Here is a 19831-nt window from a genome sequence, read left to right as displayed (position 1 = left end):
ATATAAAAATAAAATAAAAATTATAAAATCATCAAAGGTTTTAAATTATAGATTTTTTATATTTTGCTTTGATTTTCTTTTTAGATCTATTTGATTTTAGGATTTAGTTTGAATAATTTTAAAATTTCATTTAGTTTAGTCATTACTTAGAATAGTTTTGCTTTATTTTTTTATTTCATTCATGAAAAATAAAAGGGTTAAAAAGGGTTAGTCTTTAGGATTTATTTAGATTTAAATTTTATTTATTTAGACTTTTGTTTTGTTTTATTTTATTCTTAAAATTTAAAAAACCTAAAAATTATAAAAAAAATCTAAATATATATATATATATATATATATATATATATTAAAAAATTCTGAAAAGAGACTAATTAAAAATTGGAAATTCTTTTTAAAGTCTTTTTTCTGTTGTGGTATAGTTAAATGTGTTTAAAATGTTTATATCTGGAGATTAACTATTTGAAATCTGGTCAGCATTTAAATTTCGTGGTTGCTTAAAGCATTTAATCTTTTAAATTTTAATTGCTGGAATATTGTTAAGGCATTGTGCATCTATTGATTATCTCGCATTCGGTAAAATTCATCTTTGCTCGGGTTATTTGATGATAAATGATTGTTAATGGTGGAATTACAAAGTTCGTATTTCTGCAGCATTTGATAAACAATTATTTAATCATAAGGCACTGGTACATTAACTTCTAAAATCAATCAGGTGCTAAATTGCCTTGTTGTCTCTCCCAACCCAACTAGTCCACAGTTGGTCTTCCTTTGTCCCATAGGGTCTTACCCCCTTAGCCTCGGGAGACGGCTTAAACGGAGAGATCGGGGATCAGGGTGACAGCTCCCGGTCTGAGCGTTGTCATGACAATTTGTGCCACAATATTTTTCGGCATCATTGTTGGCAATAGAGTTTTTCTGTCCCTGGCGTTTCAACGACATTTCATCTTCATTCTTCTCTCTCATCTTGAATCTGAAATATTTTCATTTGAGCCGGAAAGGTCAGCGTTTTTTGGCATCATCTCATCTTTTTCGCCATTCATTAGCTTGTCAAACGGCCAACATTCTTTGGTGTCATTTGATCTTCACATCACCTTATCTTTTGTCATATCATTTAATCGTTCCTTCAGCACCTACTCTTCGGTTAATTTCTTGTTTGGGTGGCAATTCCATTTCTTTTATTTTTCCCAGGCAAGAAGCCTCCCTCATATCTGCTTGTTTGTTGCTTTTTGGATCCTAGAATTAGATTCATTGTTCAAGTGGCGACTTCACTTCTTTCATCTCTTGATTTTCTTGAGCAAAGATCTCTTTCTATCATCCATTTGGTCCCTCGTTATTCATCATGGATTATTCGTTTAAACCATGTCATTTTACTGATGATCTCCATGATATTCCGGAAGTGGCCATTTCTAAATTACCTTTGTTCTCGGGTGGTGATTCAGTCGCTGTTAGAAGGCATTTATGGAGTTTTTATCGTATAACGTTCATGTATTGTAGACTTCCTCAATATAATCATGAAGATGTCAAAATGCGTCTATTTGTCCTTTCTTTAGAGGGTGATGCTTTGAATTGGTTTAATAATTGTCCTAAAGACTCTTTCACTTCTTTACAAGACATTTTCAATGCTTTTAAAGATAGATATGGTTATCCAGATAGCTCGCCTTGTGCCCCTAAAATTGTGCAACAAAATGAAAGTAATCTTATAAAAGGTCCAGCTGTCGATGAAAGGTTTCAAGACAATTCTACATATTAGAATGTGCCATCCACCTGTATCATTGTAGATCAAATCCATGATAGTAGAAAAGTAGGGGCAAATTGTAAAAACAATGTTGACAATGAAAAGGAAGATCATAAGCAAATTATACAAAAACTAATGCGGCTGGTAAAAAATATGGAAATCAATCAAACTAATTACGCCAATGACGTGAGAACTTTATGCAACAACCCAGAAAAACGTAATAAGGAGATGGAGATCATGAAAATTAAACACTCTGATTACATAACCGACATGCAAAATCAACATGCCAAGGAAATTGAGGCCATGAAAACTAATCATGACACAGAAATTAGTTTTATGCAAAGCAAGTTATCAGGCTTAGAGGAAAATATGACGACCATGCAAGCAAATCATAAGAAAGAGATAAACTCTATACAGCATTGCTTGATGCCATAAAGGAAAAGGACGATAAAGTAATAAAAGATATGGAAGCTAATCAAATATGTCTTCAGAATAAGTTATTGACCATGGAAGAAGACCATGCCAAGGAAATCAATGCTATAAAGGTTGAACACTCTAGTGAGATAGATGCCATTAAAATACAGGTTCAGAAAATTCAACAGCGGTCAGAGGATGAAAGAAACCAAGGAACGTCAATGGATCAGGAGCCTCCTTATCTACTGCAACAAGCTCCATCTTATTATGAGGTCCTTTGTTCCATTTAAAAGTGTATAATTGAAGGTGACTTGGATAAAAGGGAAATTAATAATAAGGTTGATGCGCACACGGTTAATCCACGAGTCTTAGAAGATCAAGTTATAACCCATAGCACCTGTGAGATTGATCCATCATCCTTGACAGGGCAGATGCAGAATGAAGAAAGACACGTCATGCATATCTTACATACTTCATCTAAGAGCTTTGAAACAGAAAGTTCCACGTCATCAGTGATACAACCTGCCACGAAGAAAAAGCACAAGAAAAAGAAAACGAGAAGAAGATTTGATGCATCAGACGGCCGCGAGCAACTTGATTTTCGAATAGGGAAAAGTCCTACCGAATGCAGAATTGGACATGGCACATCTGATAAGCATGCAAATACTTAGTATACACTATATTGAACACATCTGATGCCATGGGGCATCCTCTGTATTTCTAACCCTACTCCTTGTTTTTTCAGCATTTTCATTTCTATTTTAGGATTAGATTTACTTTTCATGTTACTAGAGAGTTAATAAATGAAGAGCTTATATCTTTCCTATGCTTAATGTTATATGATGATTTTTGGATGGATGCTACTTATGTTTTATTGTGTATTGCGTGGATGCAGATTCTGGATTCTCACATTCCTACAGTGTAGCAATGTGTCCCCAAGTAGAGCCAGATGTTGACCACTACGTGTCAACTACCCATAGCAGTACACCCCCTTTTTCGCAAAAGGGATAGCACTTGATCGACGTGTTCATGCCATTCAACAGTCATCGTCGACCCGATCATGTTATATTGTAAACCCAGTCTGCATGTGTAAATTGTAAATAATCTTAGCAGATCTGAGTCATGTATGTAAATTGCCTAGGCAAACCTAATTTTCTAGTGATGATCTACGTTCCGGAAAGTTTTTTGTCTCACCGATCCATGATCGGCAAAGTTTTCCTTCGGCCTAACCCCAAAGCCAAAATGAATTTTGTCATTAGAATCTCAGGGGAATCCCAGTGTGCTTAGAGTCTATGTAAAAGTAATTTGGAAATAATTCTAACTATTTGGTTAGGTTATTACAAATTTCTTGATGTGCTAGATTATATTTGTGTCGCAGAACTGGGTGGTCTATGAGGGTTTATGTCAAATGGATTTTCCCCCTTGAGATGTAAAAGTGTAAAAGTCATGATGTAAAGTGTCTTGAAGGTTGGGAAATGTTTTAATCCCCTCATAAGTCCTAAGTCCTAGGTCCTAGTTGATTTTTCCAAAGGCTAAGTTCAAGGATCCATTTAAAAATATAAATTATAAATTATAAAAATATTAAAATTATAAAAAATAATAATAAAAAAAAATTTAAAAAATTAAAAGAAAATTAAAAAATAACTAAAAAAATAAAAAATAAAATAAAATAAATGAAAATTTGAAAAAATAAAATAATAAAATAATAATAAGTCAAAATTTTGAGGAAATAAATGCAAGATTTTAATTTTTTAATATATTAAAATGCATTTAAAAATTTCGACGGATGACATTAAAAGGGATTTTGATCCTCATCAACGATCGAAATCATTTTGACATGGATCACTCGAACTAGCCGTTGGGATTTTTTCCTTTAAATAGGGTGTCAGGGGTCATTTGAGATCATTCGATCTTAAAGTCGTGTGCTAAAGAAAGCTCTCTTGTAGTCATTTTTCATGTGCAAAAAAGAAAGACTTTGGGGTTGAAAATCTTGCTGGTGTTACTCTTCTAGAAATGTTGTAAGATGTTTTATTTTTTTGCATAATTTTATTTTCAGCCATTGATGACAGCTTGATGAAGATTGATTTAGGCACATGTATCTTGTCTGATCTCTGGGATTTGAATGATAGTTTAATTTCTGAATACAATGGCACGTATCTCCATTTGATCTGAATTTCACTGTTGTTTTCTCCCTCTATGTTAATAGTTGATTTAAGCTGTGCAGGATATCCTTAATTTTGAGTTTATCGGGTGTTAGGGGAAGTTCTCGGCTGAACCAGCCAACTCCCGGATTGCGTTTTCTGAAAGAGCCCAACTAGTTTTTGATCCCGGGCTTATCATTTGAAATTTTTTTTATGAATGCATGAAGGGTTTTCTGAAGCATCTCACATTAAATTTAAAATTCTGAAAATATTTTTGTGGCATAACGATAAATCTGGCTCCCTAGAGCCTCTAAACTGTGAATACTATAATTATTTGGCTAGGGTTTTAAGGTTTCATTATTATTTTCTGGGCATTTTGCTTCTATCATTGCAGGTACAGATTTTGAAAATTTTTCAGGGTTTCCATCAAGCAATCTGGAGCAAGAAGGATTTGAAATTTTGATTAAGTTTCTAGAATACGGGACTGATACCTCCAGTTCAAGTTTTTCGCTGCCCAAGATCGATTTTTTTAGCATGCTCCATCAAAACCCAGCTTCATTTCACTGCGCTATTCCATTAAGCCCCTTGCTGCCGCTGCAGCTATCTGCGTCCCTCTCACTCTACTCACGCTGCCTCGCCATCTCCCACGCAATCATACTCCCTCATCATGCTACCTGAGCTTGATCCCCCTGCGTCCACATTCCAGCCATCATTCCCGTAGCTTCTCACGCAACACCCAAGAATCTGTCCTGCAACTAACCTCGACACGCTTGTCTCACCCAAACCGGCACCTAGAAGTCCAAAAACCGCACCTTAGAAGTACTACGCATGAGATATGCGTAGCCTTCTTTTACCCCTGCAGTTTTACCCCTTATGCGTATGAGTGAATGAAGTTGTACGAAGTTGAGTTATGTGTAGGACTTGACTAAGGGATCTTGGGTGGCTCGGGTGAGCACCTCCCTTCGTGCAAGGGTGCACATGTATTGTAAAAGGCAGGTTGCCTATCTATTGTAAAATTTGGTTAAGTGTGAGACTTGGTTCGGCCAAGACACACTTGTGTTGTAATCTGATATTCTTAATAAAATTGTCGGGCAGACTCACATTACGGGGAGTTGCCCCTCCCCTTTATACTTGTTTGCAATTGTTATTGTTCTCGGTTAATTGCATATGGATAATGAATGAGTATGGGCTTCATTAAGTATAAAGGATAATGCTTTTACTTGGTTGCGAAACACAAACTAAGTATGTTAATGTTGAAATATGCGTAGTCCACGAATGTTAGTATTGTTGAAAAGAAAGCGTTCGGTGGTGCCGCACCTCACTACAAGCGGTTGGAAGACTACCGCAGGTGTAGGGGCGTGACAGTTGGTATCAGGTTTTGAAAATTTTTCAGGGTTTCCATCAAGCAATCTAGAGCAAGAAGGATTTGAAATTTTGATTAAGTTTCTAGAATACGAGTCTGATACCTCCAATTCAAGTTTTTTCGCTGCACAAGATCGATTTTTTTAGCATGCTCCATCAAAACGCAGCTTCATTTCACTGCGCTATTCCATTAAGCCCCTTGCTGCCGCTGCAGCTATCTGTGTCCCTCTCACTCTACTCACGCTGCCTCGCCAGCTCCCACGCAATCATACTCCCTCATCGTGCTACCTGAGCTTGATCCCCCTGCGTCCACATTCCAGCCATCATTCCCGTAGCTCCTCACGCAACACCCAAGAATCTGTCCTGCAAACAAATAAAATTTTCCATGCTTGTTGCTCTTCGACCAACATTCTCCACGCTCACATCAAACTTGCATCTCTGCCTCTCTACACTGCCCACATACACCATACAAATCCTGCGTGAAAGCCTTCCAACTCGCCCATCCTACATTAAAAACCTCACACTGTCCAAATCCGAACCCTCGTTCACCTGTAGCTCCTTGCTGCTGCGACCTCACACCTGCAAAAGCACAAAAAATTGCTCACGTTTCTTCCTCCTCATCGTCCAGTCCAACCTGCAAAGCAAACCTTCACTCATCCTCACGCAGTCCTTTTCCATCTGCGTGTTGTCCCGTCCCTGCAAACTCCTCTGGCAGCTCTATGATGCCTCAAACCTGTGCAAACAACATCGCAGCCAGCTCCATAACCTGCATATTTTCCCTTGCTGCCGTCAAAAACCCTTCAGCGTACCTGCTAGCAAACCAAACAAACATTAAACGCAGACAAATTTTCGATTTTGGTTTGATACGATGCAGGTTAAAGTATATATGTTTTTCTAAGATAGTTAGGGTTAGCATAGTCTGTTGATATATGCGTTTTAGTTTTCTTTTCATGTTATTTAATTTTCATTTCATTTAAATTTATAGTTAGTGTAGCTTCAGGTTAATTTTATAATTTATGTATATATGTTAGTTAAGTTAGCGTACTTTGATTTATTTTTTTTGTATTTAGATCTTAAGTTCTAGAATTAGATTATTATTAGTTTTAGATACATTAGATTTTAGTTCTTTATTTTTAGAGTTTTAAATTCAAAAAATCATAAAAATTAAAAATATAAAAAAGTTAATTTTAGTTTTTTTTTATTAGTTCTTCGTTTAGATCAGTTTCTTTAATTTTAGATACTTTAGATTTCAGCTTTGTTCTATTTTTTTATTTTAAATCTAGAATTTTAAAACCAAAAAACCAAAAAAAAAATATATTATAAAATCATAAAAGGTTTTAAATTATAGATTTTTCATATTTTGCTTTAATTTTGTTTTTAGATTTATTTGATTTTAGGATTTAGTTTCAATAATTTTAAAATTTCATTTGGTTTAGTCATTACTTAGAATAGCTTTGTTTTATTTTTTTATTTCATTCATGAAAAATAAAAAAATTTCATAAAAACAAAAAAGTTAAAAAGGGTTAGTCTTTAGGATTTATTTAGATTTAAATTTAGATTTAAATTTTATTTATTTAGACTTTTGTTTTGTTTTATTTTATTCTTAAAATTTAAAAAATCTAAAAATTATAAATAAAAAAAATCTAAAAATAAAAATAAATAATTAATTAAATAAATAAATATATATATATATATATATATATATATAAATTAAAAAATTCTGAAAAAAGATTAATTAAAAATTGGAAATTCTTTTTAAAGTCTTTTTTCTATTGTGGTATAGTTAAATGTGCTTAAAATGTTTATATCTAGAGATTAACTATTTGAAATCTGGTTAGCATTTAAATTTCGTGGTTGCTTAAAGCATTTAATATTTTAAATTTTAATTGCTGGAATATTGTTAAGGCATTGTGCATCTATTGATTATCTCGCATTCGGTAAAATTAATCTTTGCTCGGGTTATTTGATGATAAATGATTGTTAATGGTGGAATTACAAAGTTCATATTTCTGCAGCATTTGATAAACAATTATTTAATCATAAGGCACTGGTACATTAACTTCTAAAATCAATCAGGTGCTAAATTGCCTTGCTGTGTCTCCCAACCCAACTAGTCCACAGTTGGTCTTCCTTTGTCCCATAGGGTCTACCCCCCTTAGCCTCGGGAGACGGCTTAAACGGAGAGATCGGGGATCAGGGTGACAGCCCCTGGTCTGAGCGTTGTTGTGACAATCTGTGCAACAACATTTTTTGTCGTCGTTCCCGGGGATAGAGTTTTTCTGTCCCTGGCGTTTCAATGACATTTCATCTTCATTCTTCTCTCTCATCTTGAATTTGGAATCTTTTCATTTGAGCCGGCAAGGTCAGCATTTTTTGGCATCAACTCATCTTTTCCGCCATTCATTAGCCTGTCAAACGACTAACATTCTTTGGCGTCATTTGATCTTCACATTGCCTTATCTTTTGTCATATCGTTTAATCGTTCCTTCAACACCTACTCTTCGGTTCATTTCTTGTTTGGGTGGCGATTCCATTTCTTTTATTTTTCCCAGGCAAGAAGCCTCCCTCATATCTGCTTGTTTGTTGCTTTTTGGATCCTAGAATTAGATTCATTGTTCATGTGGCGACTTCACTTCTTTCATCTCTTGATTTTCCTGAGCAGAGATCTCTTTCTATCATCCATTTGTTCCCTCGTTATTTATCATGGATTATTCGTTTAAACCATGTCATTTTACTGATGATCTCCATGATATTCCGGAAGTGGCCATTTCTAAATTACCTTTGTTCTCTGATGGTAATTCAATCGCTGTTAGAAGGCATTTATGGAGTTTTTATCGTATAATGTTCATGTATTGTATACTTCCTCAATATAATCATGAAGATGTCAAAATGCGTCTATTTGTCCTTTCTTTACAGGGTGATGCTTTGGATTGATTATAATTGTTCTGAAGACTCTTTCACTTCTTTACAAGACATTTTCAATGCTTTTAAAGATAGATATGGTTATCCAGATAGCTCGCCTTGTGCCCCTAAAATTGTGCAACAAAATGAAAGTAATCTTATAAAAGGTCCAGCTGTCGATGAAAGGTTTCAAGACAATTCTTCATATCATAATGTGCCATCCACCTATACCATTGTAGATCAAATCCATGATAGTGGAAAAGCAGGGACAAATTGTAAAAACAGTGTTGACAATGAAAAGGAAGATCAGAAGCAAATTATACAAGAACTAATGCGGCTGGTAAAAAATATGGAGATCAATCAAACTAATTACGCCAATGATGTGAGAAATTTATGCACCCACCTAGAAAAACGTAATAAGGAGATGGAGATCATGAAAATTAAACACTCTGATTACATAACCGACATGCAAAATCAACATGCTAAGGAAATTGAGGCCATGAAAACTAATCATGACACAAAAATTAGTTTTATGCAAAGCAAGTTATCAGGCTTAGAGGAAAATATGACGACCATGCAAGCAAATCATAAGAAAGAGATAAACTCTATGCAGCATTGCTTGATGACCATAAAGGAAAAGGACGATAAAGTAATAAAAGATATGGAAGCTAATCAGATATGTCTTCAGAATAAGTTATTGACCATGGAAGAAGACCATGCTAGAGAAATTAGTGCTATAAAGGTTGAACACTCTAGTTAGATAGATGCCATTAAAATATAGGTTCAAAAAATTCAACAGCGGTTAGAGGATGAGATAAACCAAGGAACTTCAATGGATCAGCAGCCTCCTTGTCTGCTGCAACAAGCTCCATCTTATTATGAGGTCCTTTGTTCCATTGAAAAATGGATACTTGAAGGTGACCTAGATAAAAGGGAAACTAATAATAAGGTTGATGCTCACACGGTTATTCCACGAGTCTTAGAAGATCAAGTTATAACCCATGGCACCTGTGAGATTGATCCATCATCCTTGACAAGGCAGATGCAGAATGAAGAAAGACATGTCATGCATATCTTACATACTTCATCTGAGAGCTTTGAAATAGAAAGTTCCATGTCGTCAGTGATACAACCTGCCACGAAGAAAAAGTGCAAGAAAAAAAAACGAGAAGAAGATTTGATGCATTAGACGGCCGCGAGCAACTTGATTTTCAGATAGGGAAAAGTCCTACAGAATGTAGAATTGGACATGGCATATCCGATAAGCAGCCAACAAATTTGCCTGAAAGCAGGAAAATGCTCAGTATACACTATATTGAACACATCTGATGCCATGGGGCATCTTCTGTATTTCTAACCCTACTCCTTGTTTTTTCAACATTTTCATTTCTGTTTTAGGATTAGATTTACTTTTCATGTTACGAGATAGTTAATAAATGAAGAGCTTATATATTTCCTGTGCTTAATGTTATATGATGATTTTTGGATGGACACTACTTATGTTTTGTTGTGTATTGCGTGGATGCAGATTCTGGATTCTCACATTCCTACAGTGCAGCAACGTGTCCCCAAGTAGAGCCAAATGTTGGCCACTACGTGTCAACTACCCATAGAGTACACCGCCTTTTTCGCAAAAGGGATAGCACTTGATCGACGTGTCTGTGCCATTCGACAGTCATCGTTGACCCGATCATGTTATATTGTAAACACAGTCTGCATGTGTAAATTGTAAATAATCTTAGTAGATCTGAGTCATGTATGTAAATTGCCTAGGCAAACCTAATTTTCTAATGATGACCTACGTTCCGGAAGGTTTTTTGTCTCACCAATCCATGATCGGCAGAGTTTTCCTTCATCCTAACCCCAAAGCCGGAATGAATTTTGTCATTAGAATCTTAGGGGAATCCTAGTGTGCTTCGAGTCTATGTAAAAGTAATTTGGAAATAATTCTAACTATTTGGCTAGGTTATTACAAATTGCTTGATTTATAGATTATATTTGTGTCGCAGAACTGGGTGATCTGTGAGGGTCTATGTCAAATGGGTTTTCCCACTTGAGATGTAAAAGTATAAAAGTCATGATGTAAAGTGTCTTGAGAGTTAGGAAATGTTCTAATCCTAAGTTCGAGGATCCATTTAAAAATAGAAATTAAAAATTAAAAAATATAAAAATAATAAAAAAATAAAAAAATTAAGAAAATTAAAAAATAACTAAAAAAAATAAAAAATAAAATAAAATAAATTAAAAAATAAATAAAAATTTGAAAAAATAAAATAATAAAAAGTCAAATTTTTGAGGAAATAAATACAAGATTTTAATTTTTTAATATATTAAAATGCATTTAAAAATTTCGATGGATGAGATTAAAAGGGATTTTGATCCTCATCGACGGTCGAGATCATTTTGATATGAATCATTTGAACTAGTCGTTGGGATTTTTTCCTTTAAATAGGGTGTCAGGGGTCATTTGAGATCATTCGATCTTAGAGTCGTGTGCTAAAGAAAGCTATCTTGTAGTCATTTTTCATGTACAATAAAGAAAGACTTTGGGGTTCAAAATCTTGTTGGTGTTACTCTTCTGGAAATGTTGTAAGATGTTTTATTTTTCTGCATAATTTTATTTTCAGCTATTGATGACAGCTTGATGAAGATTGATTTAGGCACAGGTATCTTGTCTGATCTCTAGGGTTTGAATGATAGTTTAATTTCTGAATATAATGGCATGTATCTCCATTTGATCTGAATTTCACTGTTGTTTTCTCCCTCTATGTTAATGGTTGATTTAAACTGTGCAAGATATCCTTAATTCTGAGTTTACCGAGCGGTAGGGGAAGTTCTCGGCTAAACCAGCCAACTCCCAGATTGCTTTTTCTGAAAGAGCCCAGCCAGTTTTTGATCCAGGGCTTATCATTTGAAAAAAAAATTATGAATGCATGAAGGGTTTTCTGAAGCATCTCACATTAAATTTAAAATTCTGAAAATATTTCTATGGCATAGCGATAAATCTGGCTCCCTAGAGCCTCTAAACTTTGAATACTGTAATTCTTTGGCTAGGGTTTTAAGGTTTCATTATTATTTTCTGGGCATTTTGCTTTTATCATTGCAGGTACAGATTTTGAATATTTTTCAGGGTTTCCATCAAGCAATCTGGAGCAAGAAGGATTTGAAATTTTGATTAAGTTTCTGGAATACGGGTCTGATACCTCCAGTTCAAGTTTTTCTGCTGCCCAAGATCAATTTTTTTAGCATGCTCCATCAAAACGCAGCTTCATTTCGCTGCGGTATTCCATTATGCCCCTTGCTACCGTTGCGGCTATCTGCGTCCCTCTCACTCTGCTCACGCTGCCTCGCCAGCTCCCACGCAGTCATACTCCCTCATAAACCCTTTTAAAACCAACCATTTTACCTAATTCAACTTATTTCCATAAGAAAAATAATAATAATTATAATAATAATATTAAATTAATAAGAGTTTGACCTGGGTCCTAAGGTCAAAATTAGCCGTTTGTCAATTTAGCCGTTGGAGACTCTGCTCATACTATTTATCATGCTAAGTTGGATCTGTTTCTTCAACTTGTCCTGACGATGAACCACACTAGTTGGCTTGAAACGCGTCGACAAATGTCTCTCTTTATGTGATTTACGCCGAATTTCTACTTATAAATATGATGGATCACAGAAGCCTCAATTCAACAATTAATTATTTTTAATTAATTCAAAAATTAAATTTTTTAATTAATCTCCTCAAAATTTTGACTTTGACTTAACCACAGGGACCAAAGACTTAAAATTTAGCAAAATAATTAATTTACCTTAGTCCCTGGACCTCTTAAACTTTAAGTTTTTTAAGGACCAACGAATTTTGCCTTTGGAGAATTTAAATTTACCTAGGACCTAAAATAAATCAAATTTCTAGCTTAGGATTTTAATTAATTTTGGCGAGAAAATTTAATTAATTAACCTATGAGGGGATAAATTATTTTCCTAACCCTCAAGACACTTTACGTCATGATTTTTACATTTTTTGCATCTGAAGGGGGAAAACCCATTTGCAAAAAACCCTCACAGACTACCTAGTTTTGCGACACACATATAATCTAGCAGATCAAGCAATTTGTAATAAAATAACCTAACCAAATAGTTAGGATTATTCCTAAATCACTTTTACATAGACTCGATCTCGAACATCAAGACTCCCCTAAAATCCCAGTGACAAAATCCATTCTGGCTTTGGGGTAAGGCTGAAGGAAAACTCTGCCGACCATCCGAGAACGGATCGGTGAGACAAAAAATCTCTCGGAATGTAGATCGTCACCAGAAAAGTAGGTTTACATAGGTGATTACATACACAACACGGATCTACTGAGATTATTTACATTATACACATGCACACTGGGTTTACATTATAAGATGATGATCAAGCTAATGATGATAGCTGGACGGCACGAACACATCGATCAGGGACTATCCCTTTTGCGAAAAAAGGGGGTGTACTGCTATGGGTCGTTGACACAGTGATCAACAGGGCCTATGCAGGGCTAGCGCAAAAGTAGTCGAGCTTAGCCAGTCTTATACTGGATCAGCCAGAATTCTTCCGAGTGAAGTGACGTGAAATTCATTCAGATGTTCTGCCAGTATTTTTTCTATAAAGGATTGCTAGATGAGCATCCTAGATTTGTATTCTAATATTTCTCCTACATAATAATAAACCCTCAAAATTGTTGCACCGATTTTCCCGCATTCGGTTTTTTATGGGGACTATTATATCCAAAAATAAGTGTGCCCTATGTATCTTGTTCTTTGCTCTATTTTCTGTTTCATGAGATCAAATATTTAATTAGTGTAGGCTACAGAAGTAATTTTCTTCAATATTCATAAAAATAACTTAATGAATGTAATTTAAAAATCAAGTAGGTGATGTAGATTCAGATTTGTCGCAGTAAGGGTTCCTTCAGTGTAGGAATTTTCACAATGGCAGCGTTCATTCCACCACTTGGACCCTTGCAAAGGATCTACAAGGAACTCTTATTCATATGGATACCCATGAGGTCATTTGTGTGCCCTCAGGTCCATTTGGAGCACCACAGGTCCACTACTTGGAGAACAAGAGGCCACCCCATTGTCCATCATATTTCGTAGAATTTATTCCACAATATGGCACTTCAGGATATTATTAGGCCTTTGGAGGGCCCCACGACATGTACATATTATTATTTGGCCCCTTGCGAAGCTTATTTTTACACTTGTGAGCTAGTTTGGTGGGCTTGTCACCAATAGGGGTTTTGTTTGCACATTATTTTATCATTAGGGGCTAATGTAGCCCCATAGGCTAATTCAAACTCCTTAGGAGGCTATATATTAATGTTAGATACATTCATTTGGATCATCACTTGACTTGGGATCTCTTTAATCATAGAGAATTTCGCACTTTTTCCTTGGTGGATATTTTTTGGAGATGGATGAATTTTGATGTATGGATTTTGGGGTATTTCTCTTATCTTGGAGCTTTATTGTGCAAACAAAATGCTGGTTGGATATACTCTATAATGTTGTAAGTGACTTTTATTGATATTATTCTTGTTGCCGCCGACTGCTAAAATTAGGGCTAGTTGTTGCATTATTGAAATGTGGAATTGAGCATGTTTTAGTTGTTTTAATGCTAAGTTGCAGGAAACGTGGCCCTAGGGGTCGTTTCCTCCCGGGAAACGAAACGAAACCCGGAAACGCGTACCGTACGGCCTGGAAACGCATTTCCGGCCGTACTGCCACGTTTCCCGAAACGAAAACGTGGCAGTACGGCCGGAAACGCGTTTCCAGGCCATACAAGCCACGTTTCCCCAAATTTATGTGTTGTTTTTTAATTTTTTTTTTTTATTTTTTTTTTAATTTTTTTTTTAATTTTTTTTAGGTTTCCGGGATGTTCTAGAAACCTATTCTAAAGTTATAAAAGAGCAGTTTGTCTCATTCTCTCATCACACTGTTCAACAAGTCGTTTCTCTTGGAGACTGGCAGTTGTTTCAGCTAGGGTGTTTTGAGAAGTGAGCAAAGTAGATTTCAGCAGCATGAGAAAGAGATTTCAACAGCGAGAGAAAGAGATTTCAGCAGGAGATTTCAGTAGCAGCAGATTTGGCTCAGCTACAACCATATTTCTCTTCTCTTTTCTGGCATTTCGGGGTAGTCTCAGCCACAGATAATTAATTTGGGTAAGCCACATTCATTTTTTTAGTTTTTTCTTACTATTTCTTCAATTTTTCTAGGGTTTAGGCAGCCAAAAATATGAAAAAAGTTTTTTATTGATAGATTTGTTTTTTAAATTTATTTTTGCAGCAGATTTGGCTCAGCTACAGCCATATTTCTCCTCTTTTCTGGCATTTTAGGGTAGATTCAGCCACAGAAAATTAATTTGGGTAAGTCACATTCATTTCTTAGTTTTTTTCTTACTATTTCTTTAATTTTTCTAGGGTTTATACAGCCAAAAATATGAAAAACGTTTTTATTATTTACAGATTTGTTTTTTTAATTATTTTTGCAGCAATGGCTTCCAGCCAAAGTGCAGCTGCAAGTTCAATCCCTAGGGCCAACCCAAGGGCTGAATATTATCTTCTTTGGAGGCATGTGACGAAGCTTCAAAGATGTCGAGGTGGTGGCTCATGGGAATGGCGATGCAATCTTTGCAATAATACGTACAAGGGCTCCTACCCAAGAGTGAAGGCGCATCTATTGCATGGAGGACGACAGGGGATTTCAGGTTGCACAAAAACATCAAATCCGTTGGCAAGGAGGGCATATCAAAGAGAGCAAGATGAGGTGGATGGTACTAAGAGAAGGCATGATGAGCTTACTCAAGCTCCATCTAACCTTTAGCCAAGGATTATAGTTGAAGCAAGAAAGAGGAGAGCTGGTCACACTCAACAACATGAACAACCAGCACCCAAAAATACCAGAGGCCCAGGGGCATCCCCTTCAGTTCAGGATAGCAGAATTGCTAGATTGGTGAATGTGCAAGCAAGAGAAGAAACTGATTCCAGAGTGGCTAGGTGCATTTATGCATGTGGTATCCCATTCAATGTTGTTCGTTCTCCTTACTGGCAACATATGATAAGGGCAGTTAACAAAGCTCCTCAAGGGTACAAGGGGCCCAACTATGAGAAAGTCAGAACCCAGCTTCTCAAAAATGAGAAGGACCTTGTGGAGGACATTTTAGCTCCAATTCGTTCTTCCTAGAGTAGCTCTGGGGTTACCATAGTCTCAGATGGTTGGACAGATATGAGGCGCAGACCATTGATAAATATCATTGCCACTTCCCCAAAAGGAGCAATGTTTATCAAGGCAGAAGACTGCTCAGGAAAAGTGAAAGATGCACAATACATTGCTGATGTTATTATAAAAGCTATTGAACAAATAGGGCCTAACAAGGTGGTGCAAGTTATCACGGATAATGCACCGGTTTGCAAAGCTGCAGGTTTAATTATTGAGGGGAGGTATGACCACATCTTTTCGACACCATGGATTGTCCATAATCTGAATCTGATCTTAGAGGAGATCGACAACAAAGTTTCCTGGATAAAGGAACTCACAGGGGAAGCAAGGGAGATTATCAAATTCATCACCAACCACCACCAGTCTCAGGCCATATTTCGAGAGTACTCCAAATTGGAGTTGTTAAAAGTTGCTGAGACAAGATATGCCTCAAACTTCGTGATGTCGCGCCACCTTATTGAGGTTAAGCATGCATTAGTTTCTATGGTGGTGAGTCAACTTTGGATTGAGTGGAGACAAGCAGATTCAGAGCGGGGATCTATGGTGCGTAGATTGTGCCTTGATGAGGATTGGTGGAGCAAGGTAGATCTCTTGCTAAAGTTCACAACCCCTGCATTTGAGCTTCTCCGGAGTGCTGACACTGACCAACCTTTCTTGGGAGAGGTATATGATGGCATGGATTCCATGGTTGAGAAAACTATGGAAATCATTTCGCAGGAGTCTCCACAACTTTTGTTTATTGATGATCATTTTGCTAGTTTGATCAAGAAAATCATTGTTGATAGGTGGAACAATTTCAATACACCATTGCACACTTTAGCACATGCTTTGAACCCCAAATTTTATGATGAGGAGCTTATTGCTAAAAGCAATGGGAAGAGGAAGACACCCCATAAGGATAGAGAGGTGGCTACTGGGGTGAAAAAAGCCCTTATGAGAATGTTTCCTTCTCATCTACATAGGGAGGTAAAGGAGGAATTTGCCAGTTTTGCTGCAGGAATAGATGATTATGCAGATATATCAGGTTTGGAGGAGAGAAGCACCATGAATCCAGTTAGGTGGTGGATTTGTCATGGAGCAAATGGTGTACATACCTTGCCATTCGTATTCTTTCACAAGTGGCAAGCTCTTCATCAGCAGAAAGGAATTGGAGCACTTATGGTTTTATTCATTCTATGAAGCGCAATAGGTTGGGCTCACAGAAAGCAGAGGATCTTGTTTATGTGCACTCCAACCTTCGCCTTGCATCTCATAGGGGTCCAGAATACAACAGTGGTCCTTCTAAAGAATGGGATGTGGATGCAGAAAGTCCTGATTTGGATCTCTCTCTTGCTGCCCTGAATATTGAGGCCAAATCTGATAGTGGAATTCGTGCATCATCTTCTTCAGCACTACCATCCACTGTTGAGCATTGTGCTGCTTCTATTTTTGATGAGGATTGTTATGATGAGAATTAGTCTTTTGTGACTTGTCTCTATAGTTCTTGCAGCCTTATAGTCTTTATTGTACTTGCAGCCTCATATACTAATATAAATAAAGGTTGATTTTGGATTTTCCTATATTTTTATTTTCATTATGTGATCATTCATGACTCATGAGTAAATGTGATGTAAATTTAATCTTAATGTTTAAATGTAATAAATTATAATCATATAATGTAAATGTATCATTCATGCTTTATGATATCACATATATATAATAATAATTTTTAAATATTTTTAATATATATATTATTATATATATTATTATATTATTATATATATTCGCGTTTCCCCGTTTCCAAAATTTGGGGAGGTCGCGTTTCGTTTCGCTTCCCGTTTCGGAAACTCGTTTCCGTTTCCCCGTTTCGTGCAACTTAGTTTTAATGTATGGGCCAATGTTATATGAATGAAATGTCCTAGAGATTATTTATCTCGAGAAGCTTGCATCATTTGCTTTGAAGTATAAATGCTTGAAGGTCACTTTTCTTTTCTTTCTCTTAACATTGGATGAAGTTGACTTTCCGAGCCTCCTTGATCAAGAAACCAAGTTCTTACTCATCACCATCCTTGACTCTATATCCCCAAGTGAATTAGGCACTGGTCCCTTATAAGGGTCATTATTTTAACCTTCCTTTTACCATTTTTCCCCTTTTTCCCCAAGTCTAGCCCCATTAGGTCACATAGGGCTTCAATTTCGCAAGAATAGATCCCAAGGAAAAATTTTGATCTCCTATAGGCTACTGCGATGCTGGGTCCCCTCCCTCTCCTCCAAATTTGAGGCAATTCCGACGATTGAATCTCTAAGAGTACCAAGCCCTAGCTCTAGGGTTGAATTTTGCATAGGCATCCCCAAGGCTAGACCTCAACAAGATCATTTCAACTTTTCAAAGTAAGTATTCTTGTTTGGACCTTTCCCCTCACCTTCTCCAGGATAGGAACATCATTGGTTGCTCCATTCCATCCCCAAACCTGGGCTGAGTCCACTTGGCCCCGTGTGGTCCCACTTCTCAATAAAGACTATTTGTCAAAGACCATTTGGGAATCCAAGTTTCCAAGGATTACAAGGATTGAGAAACTCCTTTATAATCGGGATCCTTTCTCCCTCAACCCTCCAATCCTTACCCTTTACCCCTGGTGGGCCAAGTCCCTTGCTTAAAGAAAAAGCAAGTTCTATTCCTCACTCCATCCTTGGGAAAGGGTTTTCAAGGTCACTCCTCACCTATCCATTGACATCTACTTCACAAAGTGATCCCTACACTACTAGGACTCCTCCCTTCGATGAATGTCCGTAAAGAGCAGGGAGACTTAGCTATGGTGATAGTGGGCTAAGACGCCACCGTTTCCCTTGACCTTGAAGTTGCCCTCTTAGGAACCCCTTTTAGGTCCCCTGCTGGTTTGAGTGGTAACAGGGACTACCCCCCTTAACTTAGCTAGGAGAGAATCTAAATGGAGTGAGTAGGGATCATAGTGACAACCCCTACTCTGAGCATCGTGCCCTAGGTGTACATTCTAGACGACAACAAGCACCATTCCTCTTTTGAGGGACTCATTTGTAAGTTCTTTCCAAAATGACCCTTTATTTAGCCCTCATTTTACGAGAGGGGTCTAACTTAACAAAAATCTACTTTTTATTGGGAGTTAGAGGATTCTTCCCCTAGGCATCCCCCCTTTCCCATTTGGGGAAATGTGTTCATGTAATGCTTGAATGGTTGTTTTGATTAACTAAACTAAAGTAGTGGAGATTAAACACTAATCTCAAATGCAACATTTTCTCATGTGCTACACTAATAACATTTTCCTCACCTATCCATTGACATCTACTTCACAAAGTGATCCCTACACTACTAGGACTCCTCCCTTCGATGAATGTCCGTAAAGAGCAGGGAGACTTAGCTATGGTGATAGTGGGCTAAGACTCCACCGTTTCCCTTGACCCTGAAGTTGCCCTCTTAGGAACCCCTTTTAGGTCCCCTGCTGGTTTGAGTGGTAACAGGGACTACCCCCCTTAACTTAGCTAGGAGAGAATCTAAATGGAGTGAGTAGGGATCATAGTGACAACCCCTACTCTGAGCATCGTGCCCTAGGTGTACACTCTAGACGACAACAAGCACCATTTCTCTTTTGAGGGACTCATTTGTAAGTTCTTTCCAAAATGACCCTTTATTTAGCCCTCATTTTACGAGAGGGGTCTAACTTAACAAATATCTACTTTTTATTGGGAGTTAGAGGATTCTTCCCCTAGGCATCCCCCCTTTCCCATTTGGGGAAATGTGTTCATGTAATGCTTGAATGGTTGTTTTGATTAACTAAACTAAAGTAGTGGAGATTAAACACTAATCTCAAATGCAACATTTTCTCATGTGCTACACTAATAACATTTTATATGCCCTAACCTTATTTATGACATGCAACCAGTTGACCAAGCAAAAGTATAATGAAGCAAAGTTTCAGAATAAACCCAATATAACAAAGGCTTTTTCAAACCAAAAAATATTTACAATTTGTTGAAAATCATAGGTAAGATATGAATATTCCTT

General features: G+C 36.7%; 1 protein-coding gene across 2 annotated transcripts in view; it reads right to left on the bottom strand.

Moving 5' to 3' along the window:
- Positions 1-19831, bottom strand: part of ERA1 (Prenyltransferase family protein) — a 381172-nt gene that overhangs the window by 47558 nt on the left and 313783 nt on the right. The window lies entirely within an intron of this gene.

This window comes from Pinus tabuliformis, chromosome 3_2 (genome assembly GCF_031772625.1).
Source record: "Pinus tabuliformis cultivar Carrire ecotype Pingquan chromosome 3_2, CPIR1, whole genome shotgun sequence".
Lineage (NCBI taxonomy): Eukaryota > Viridiplantae > Streptophyta > Pinopsida > Pinales > Pinaceae > Pinus > Pinus tabuliformis.
This window is presented reverse-complemented; position numbering and strand designations above follow the sequence as displayed.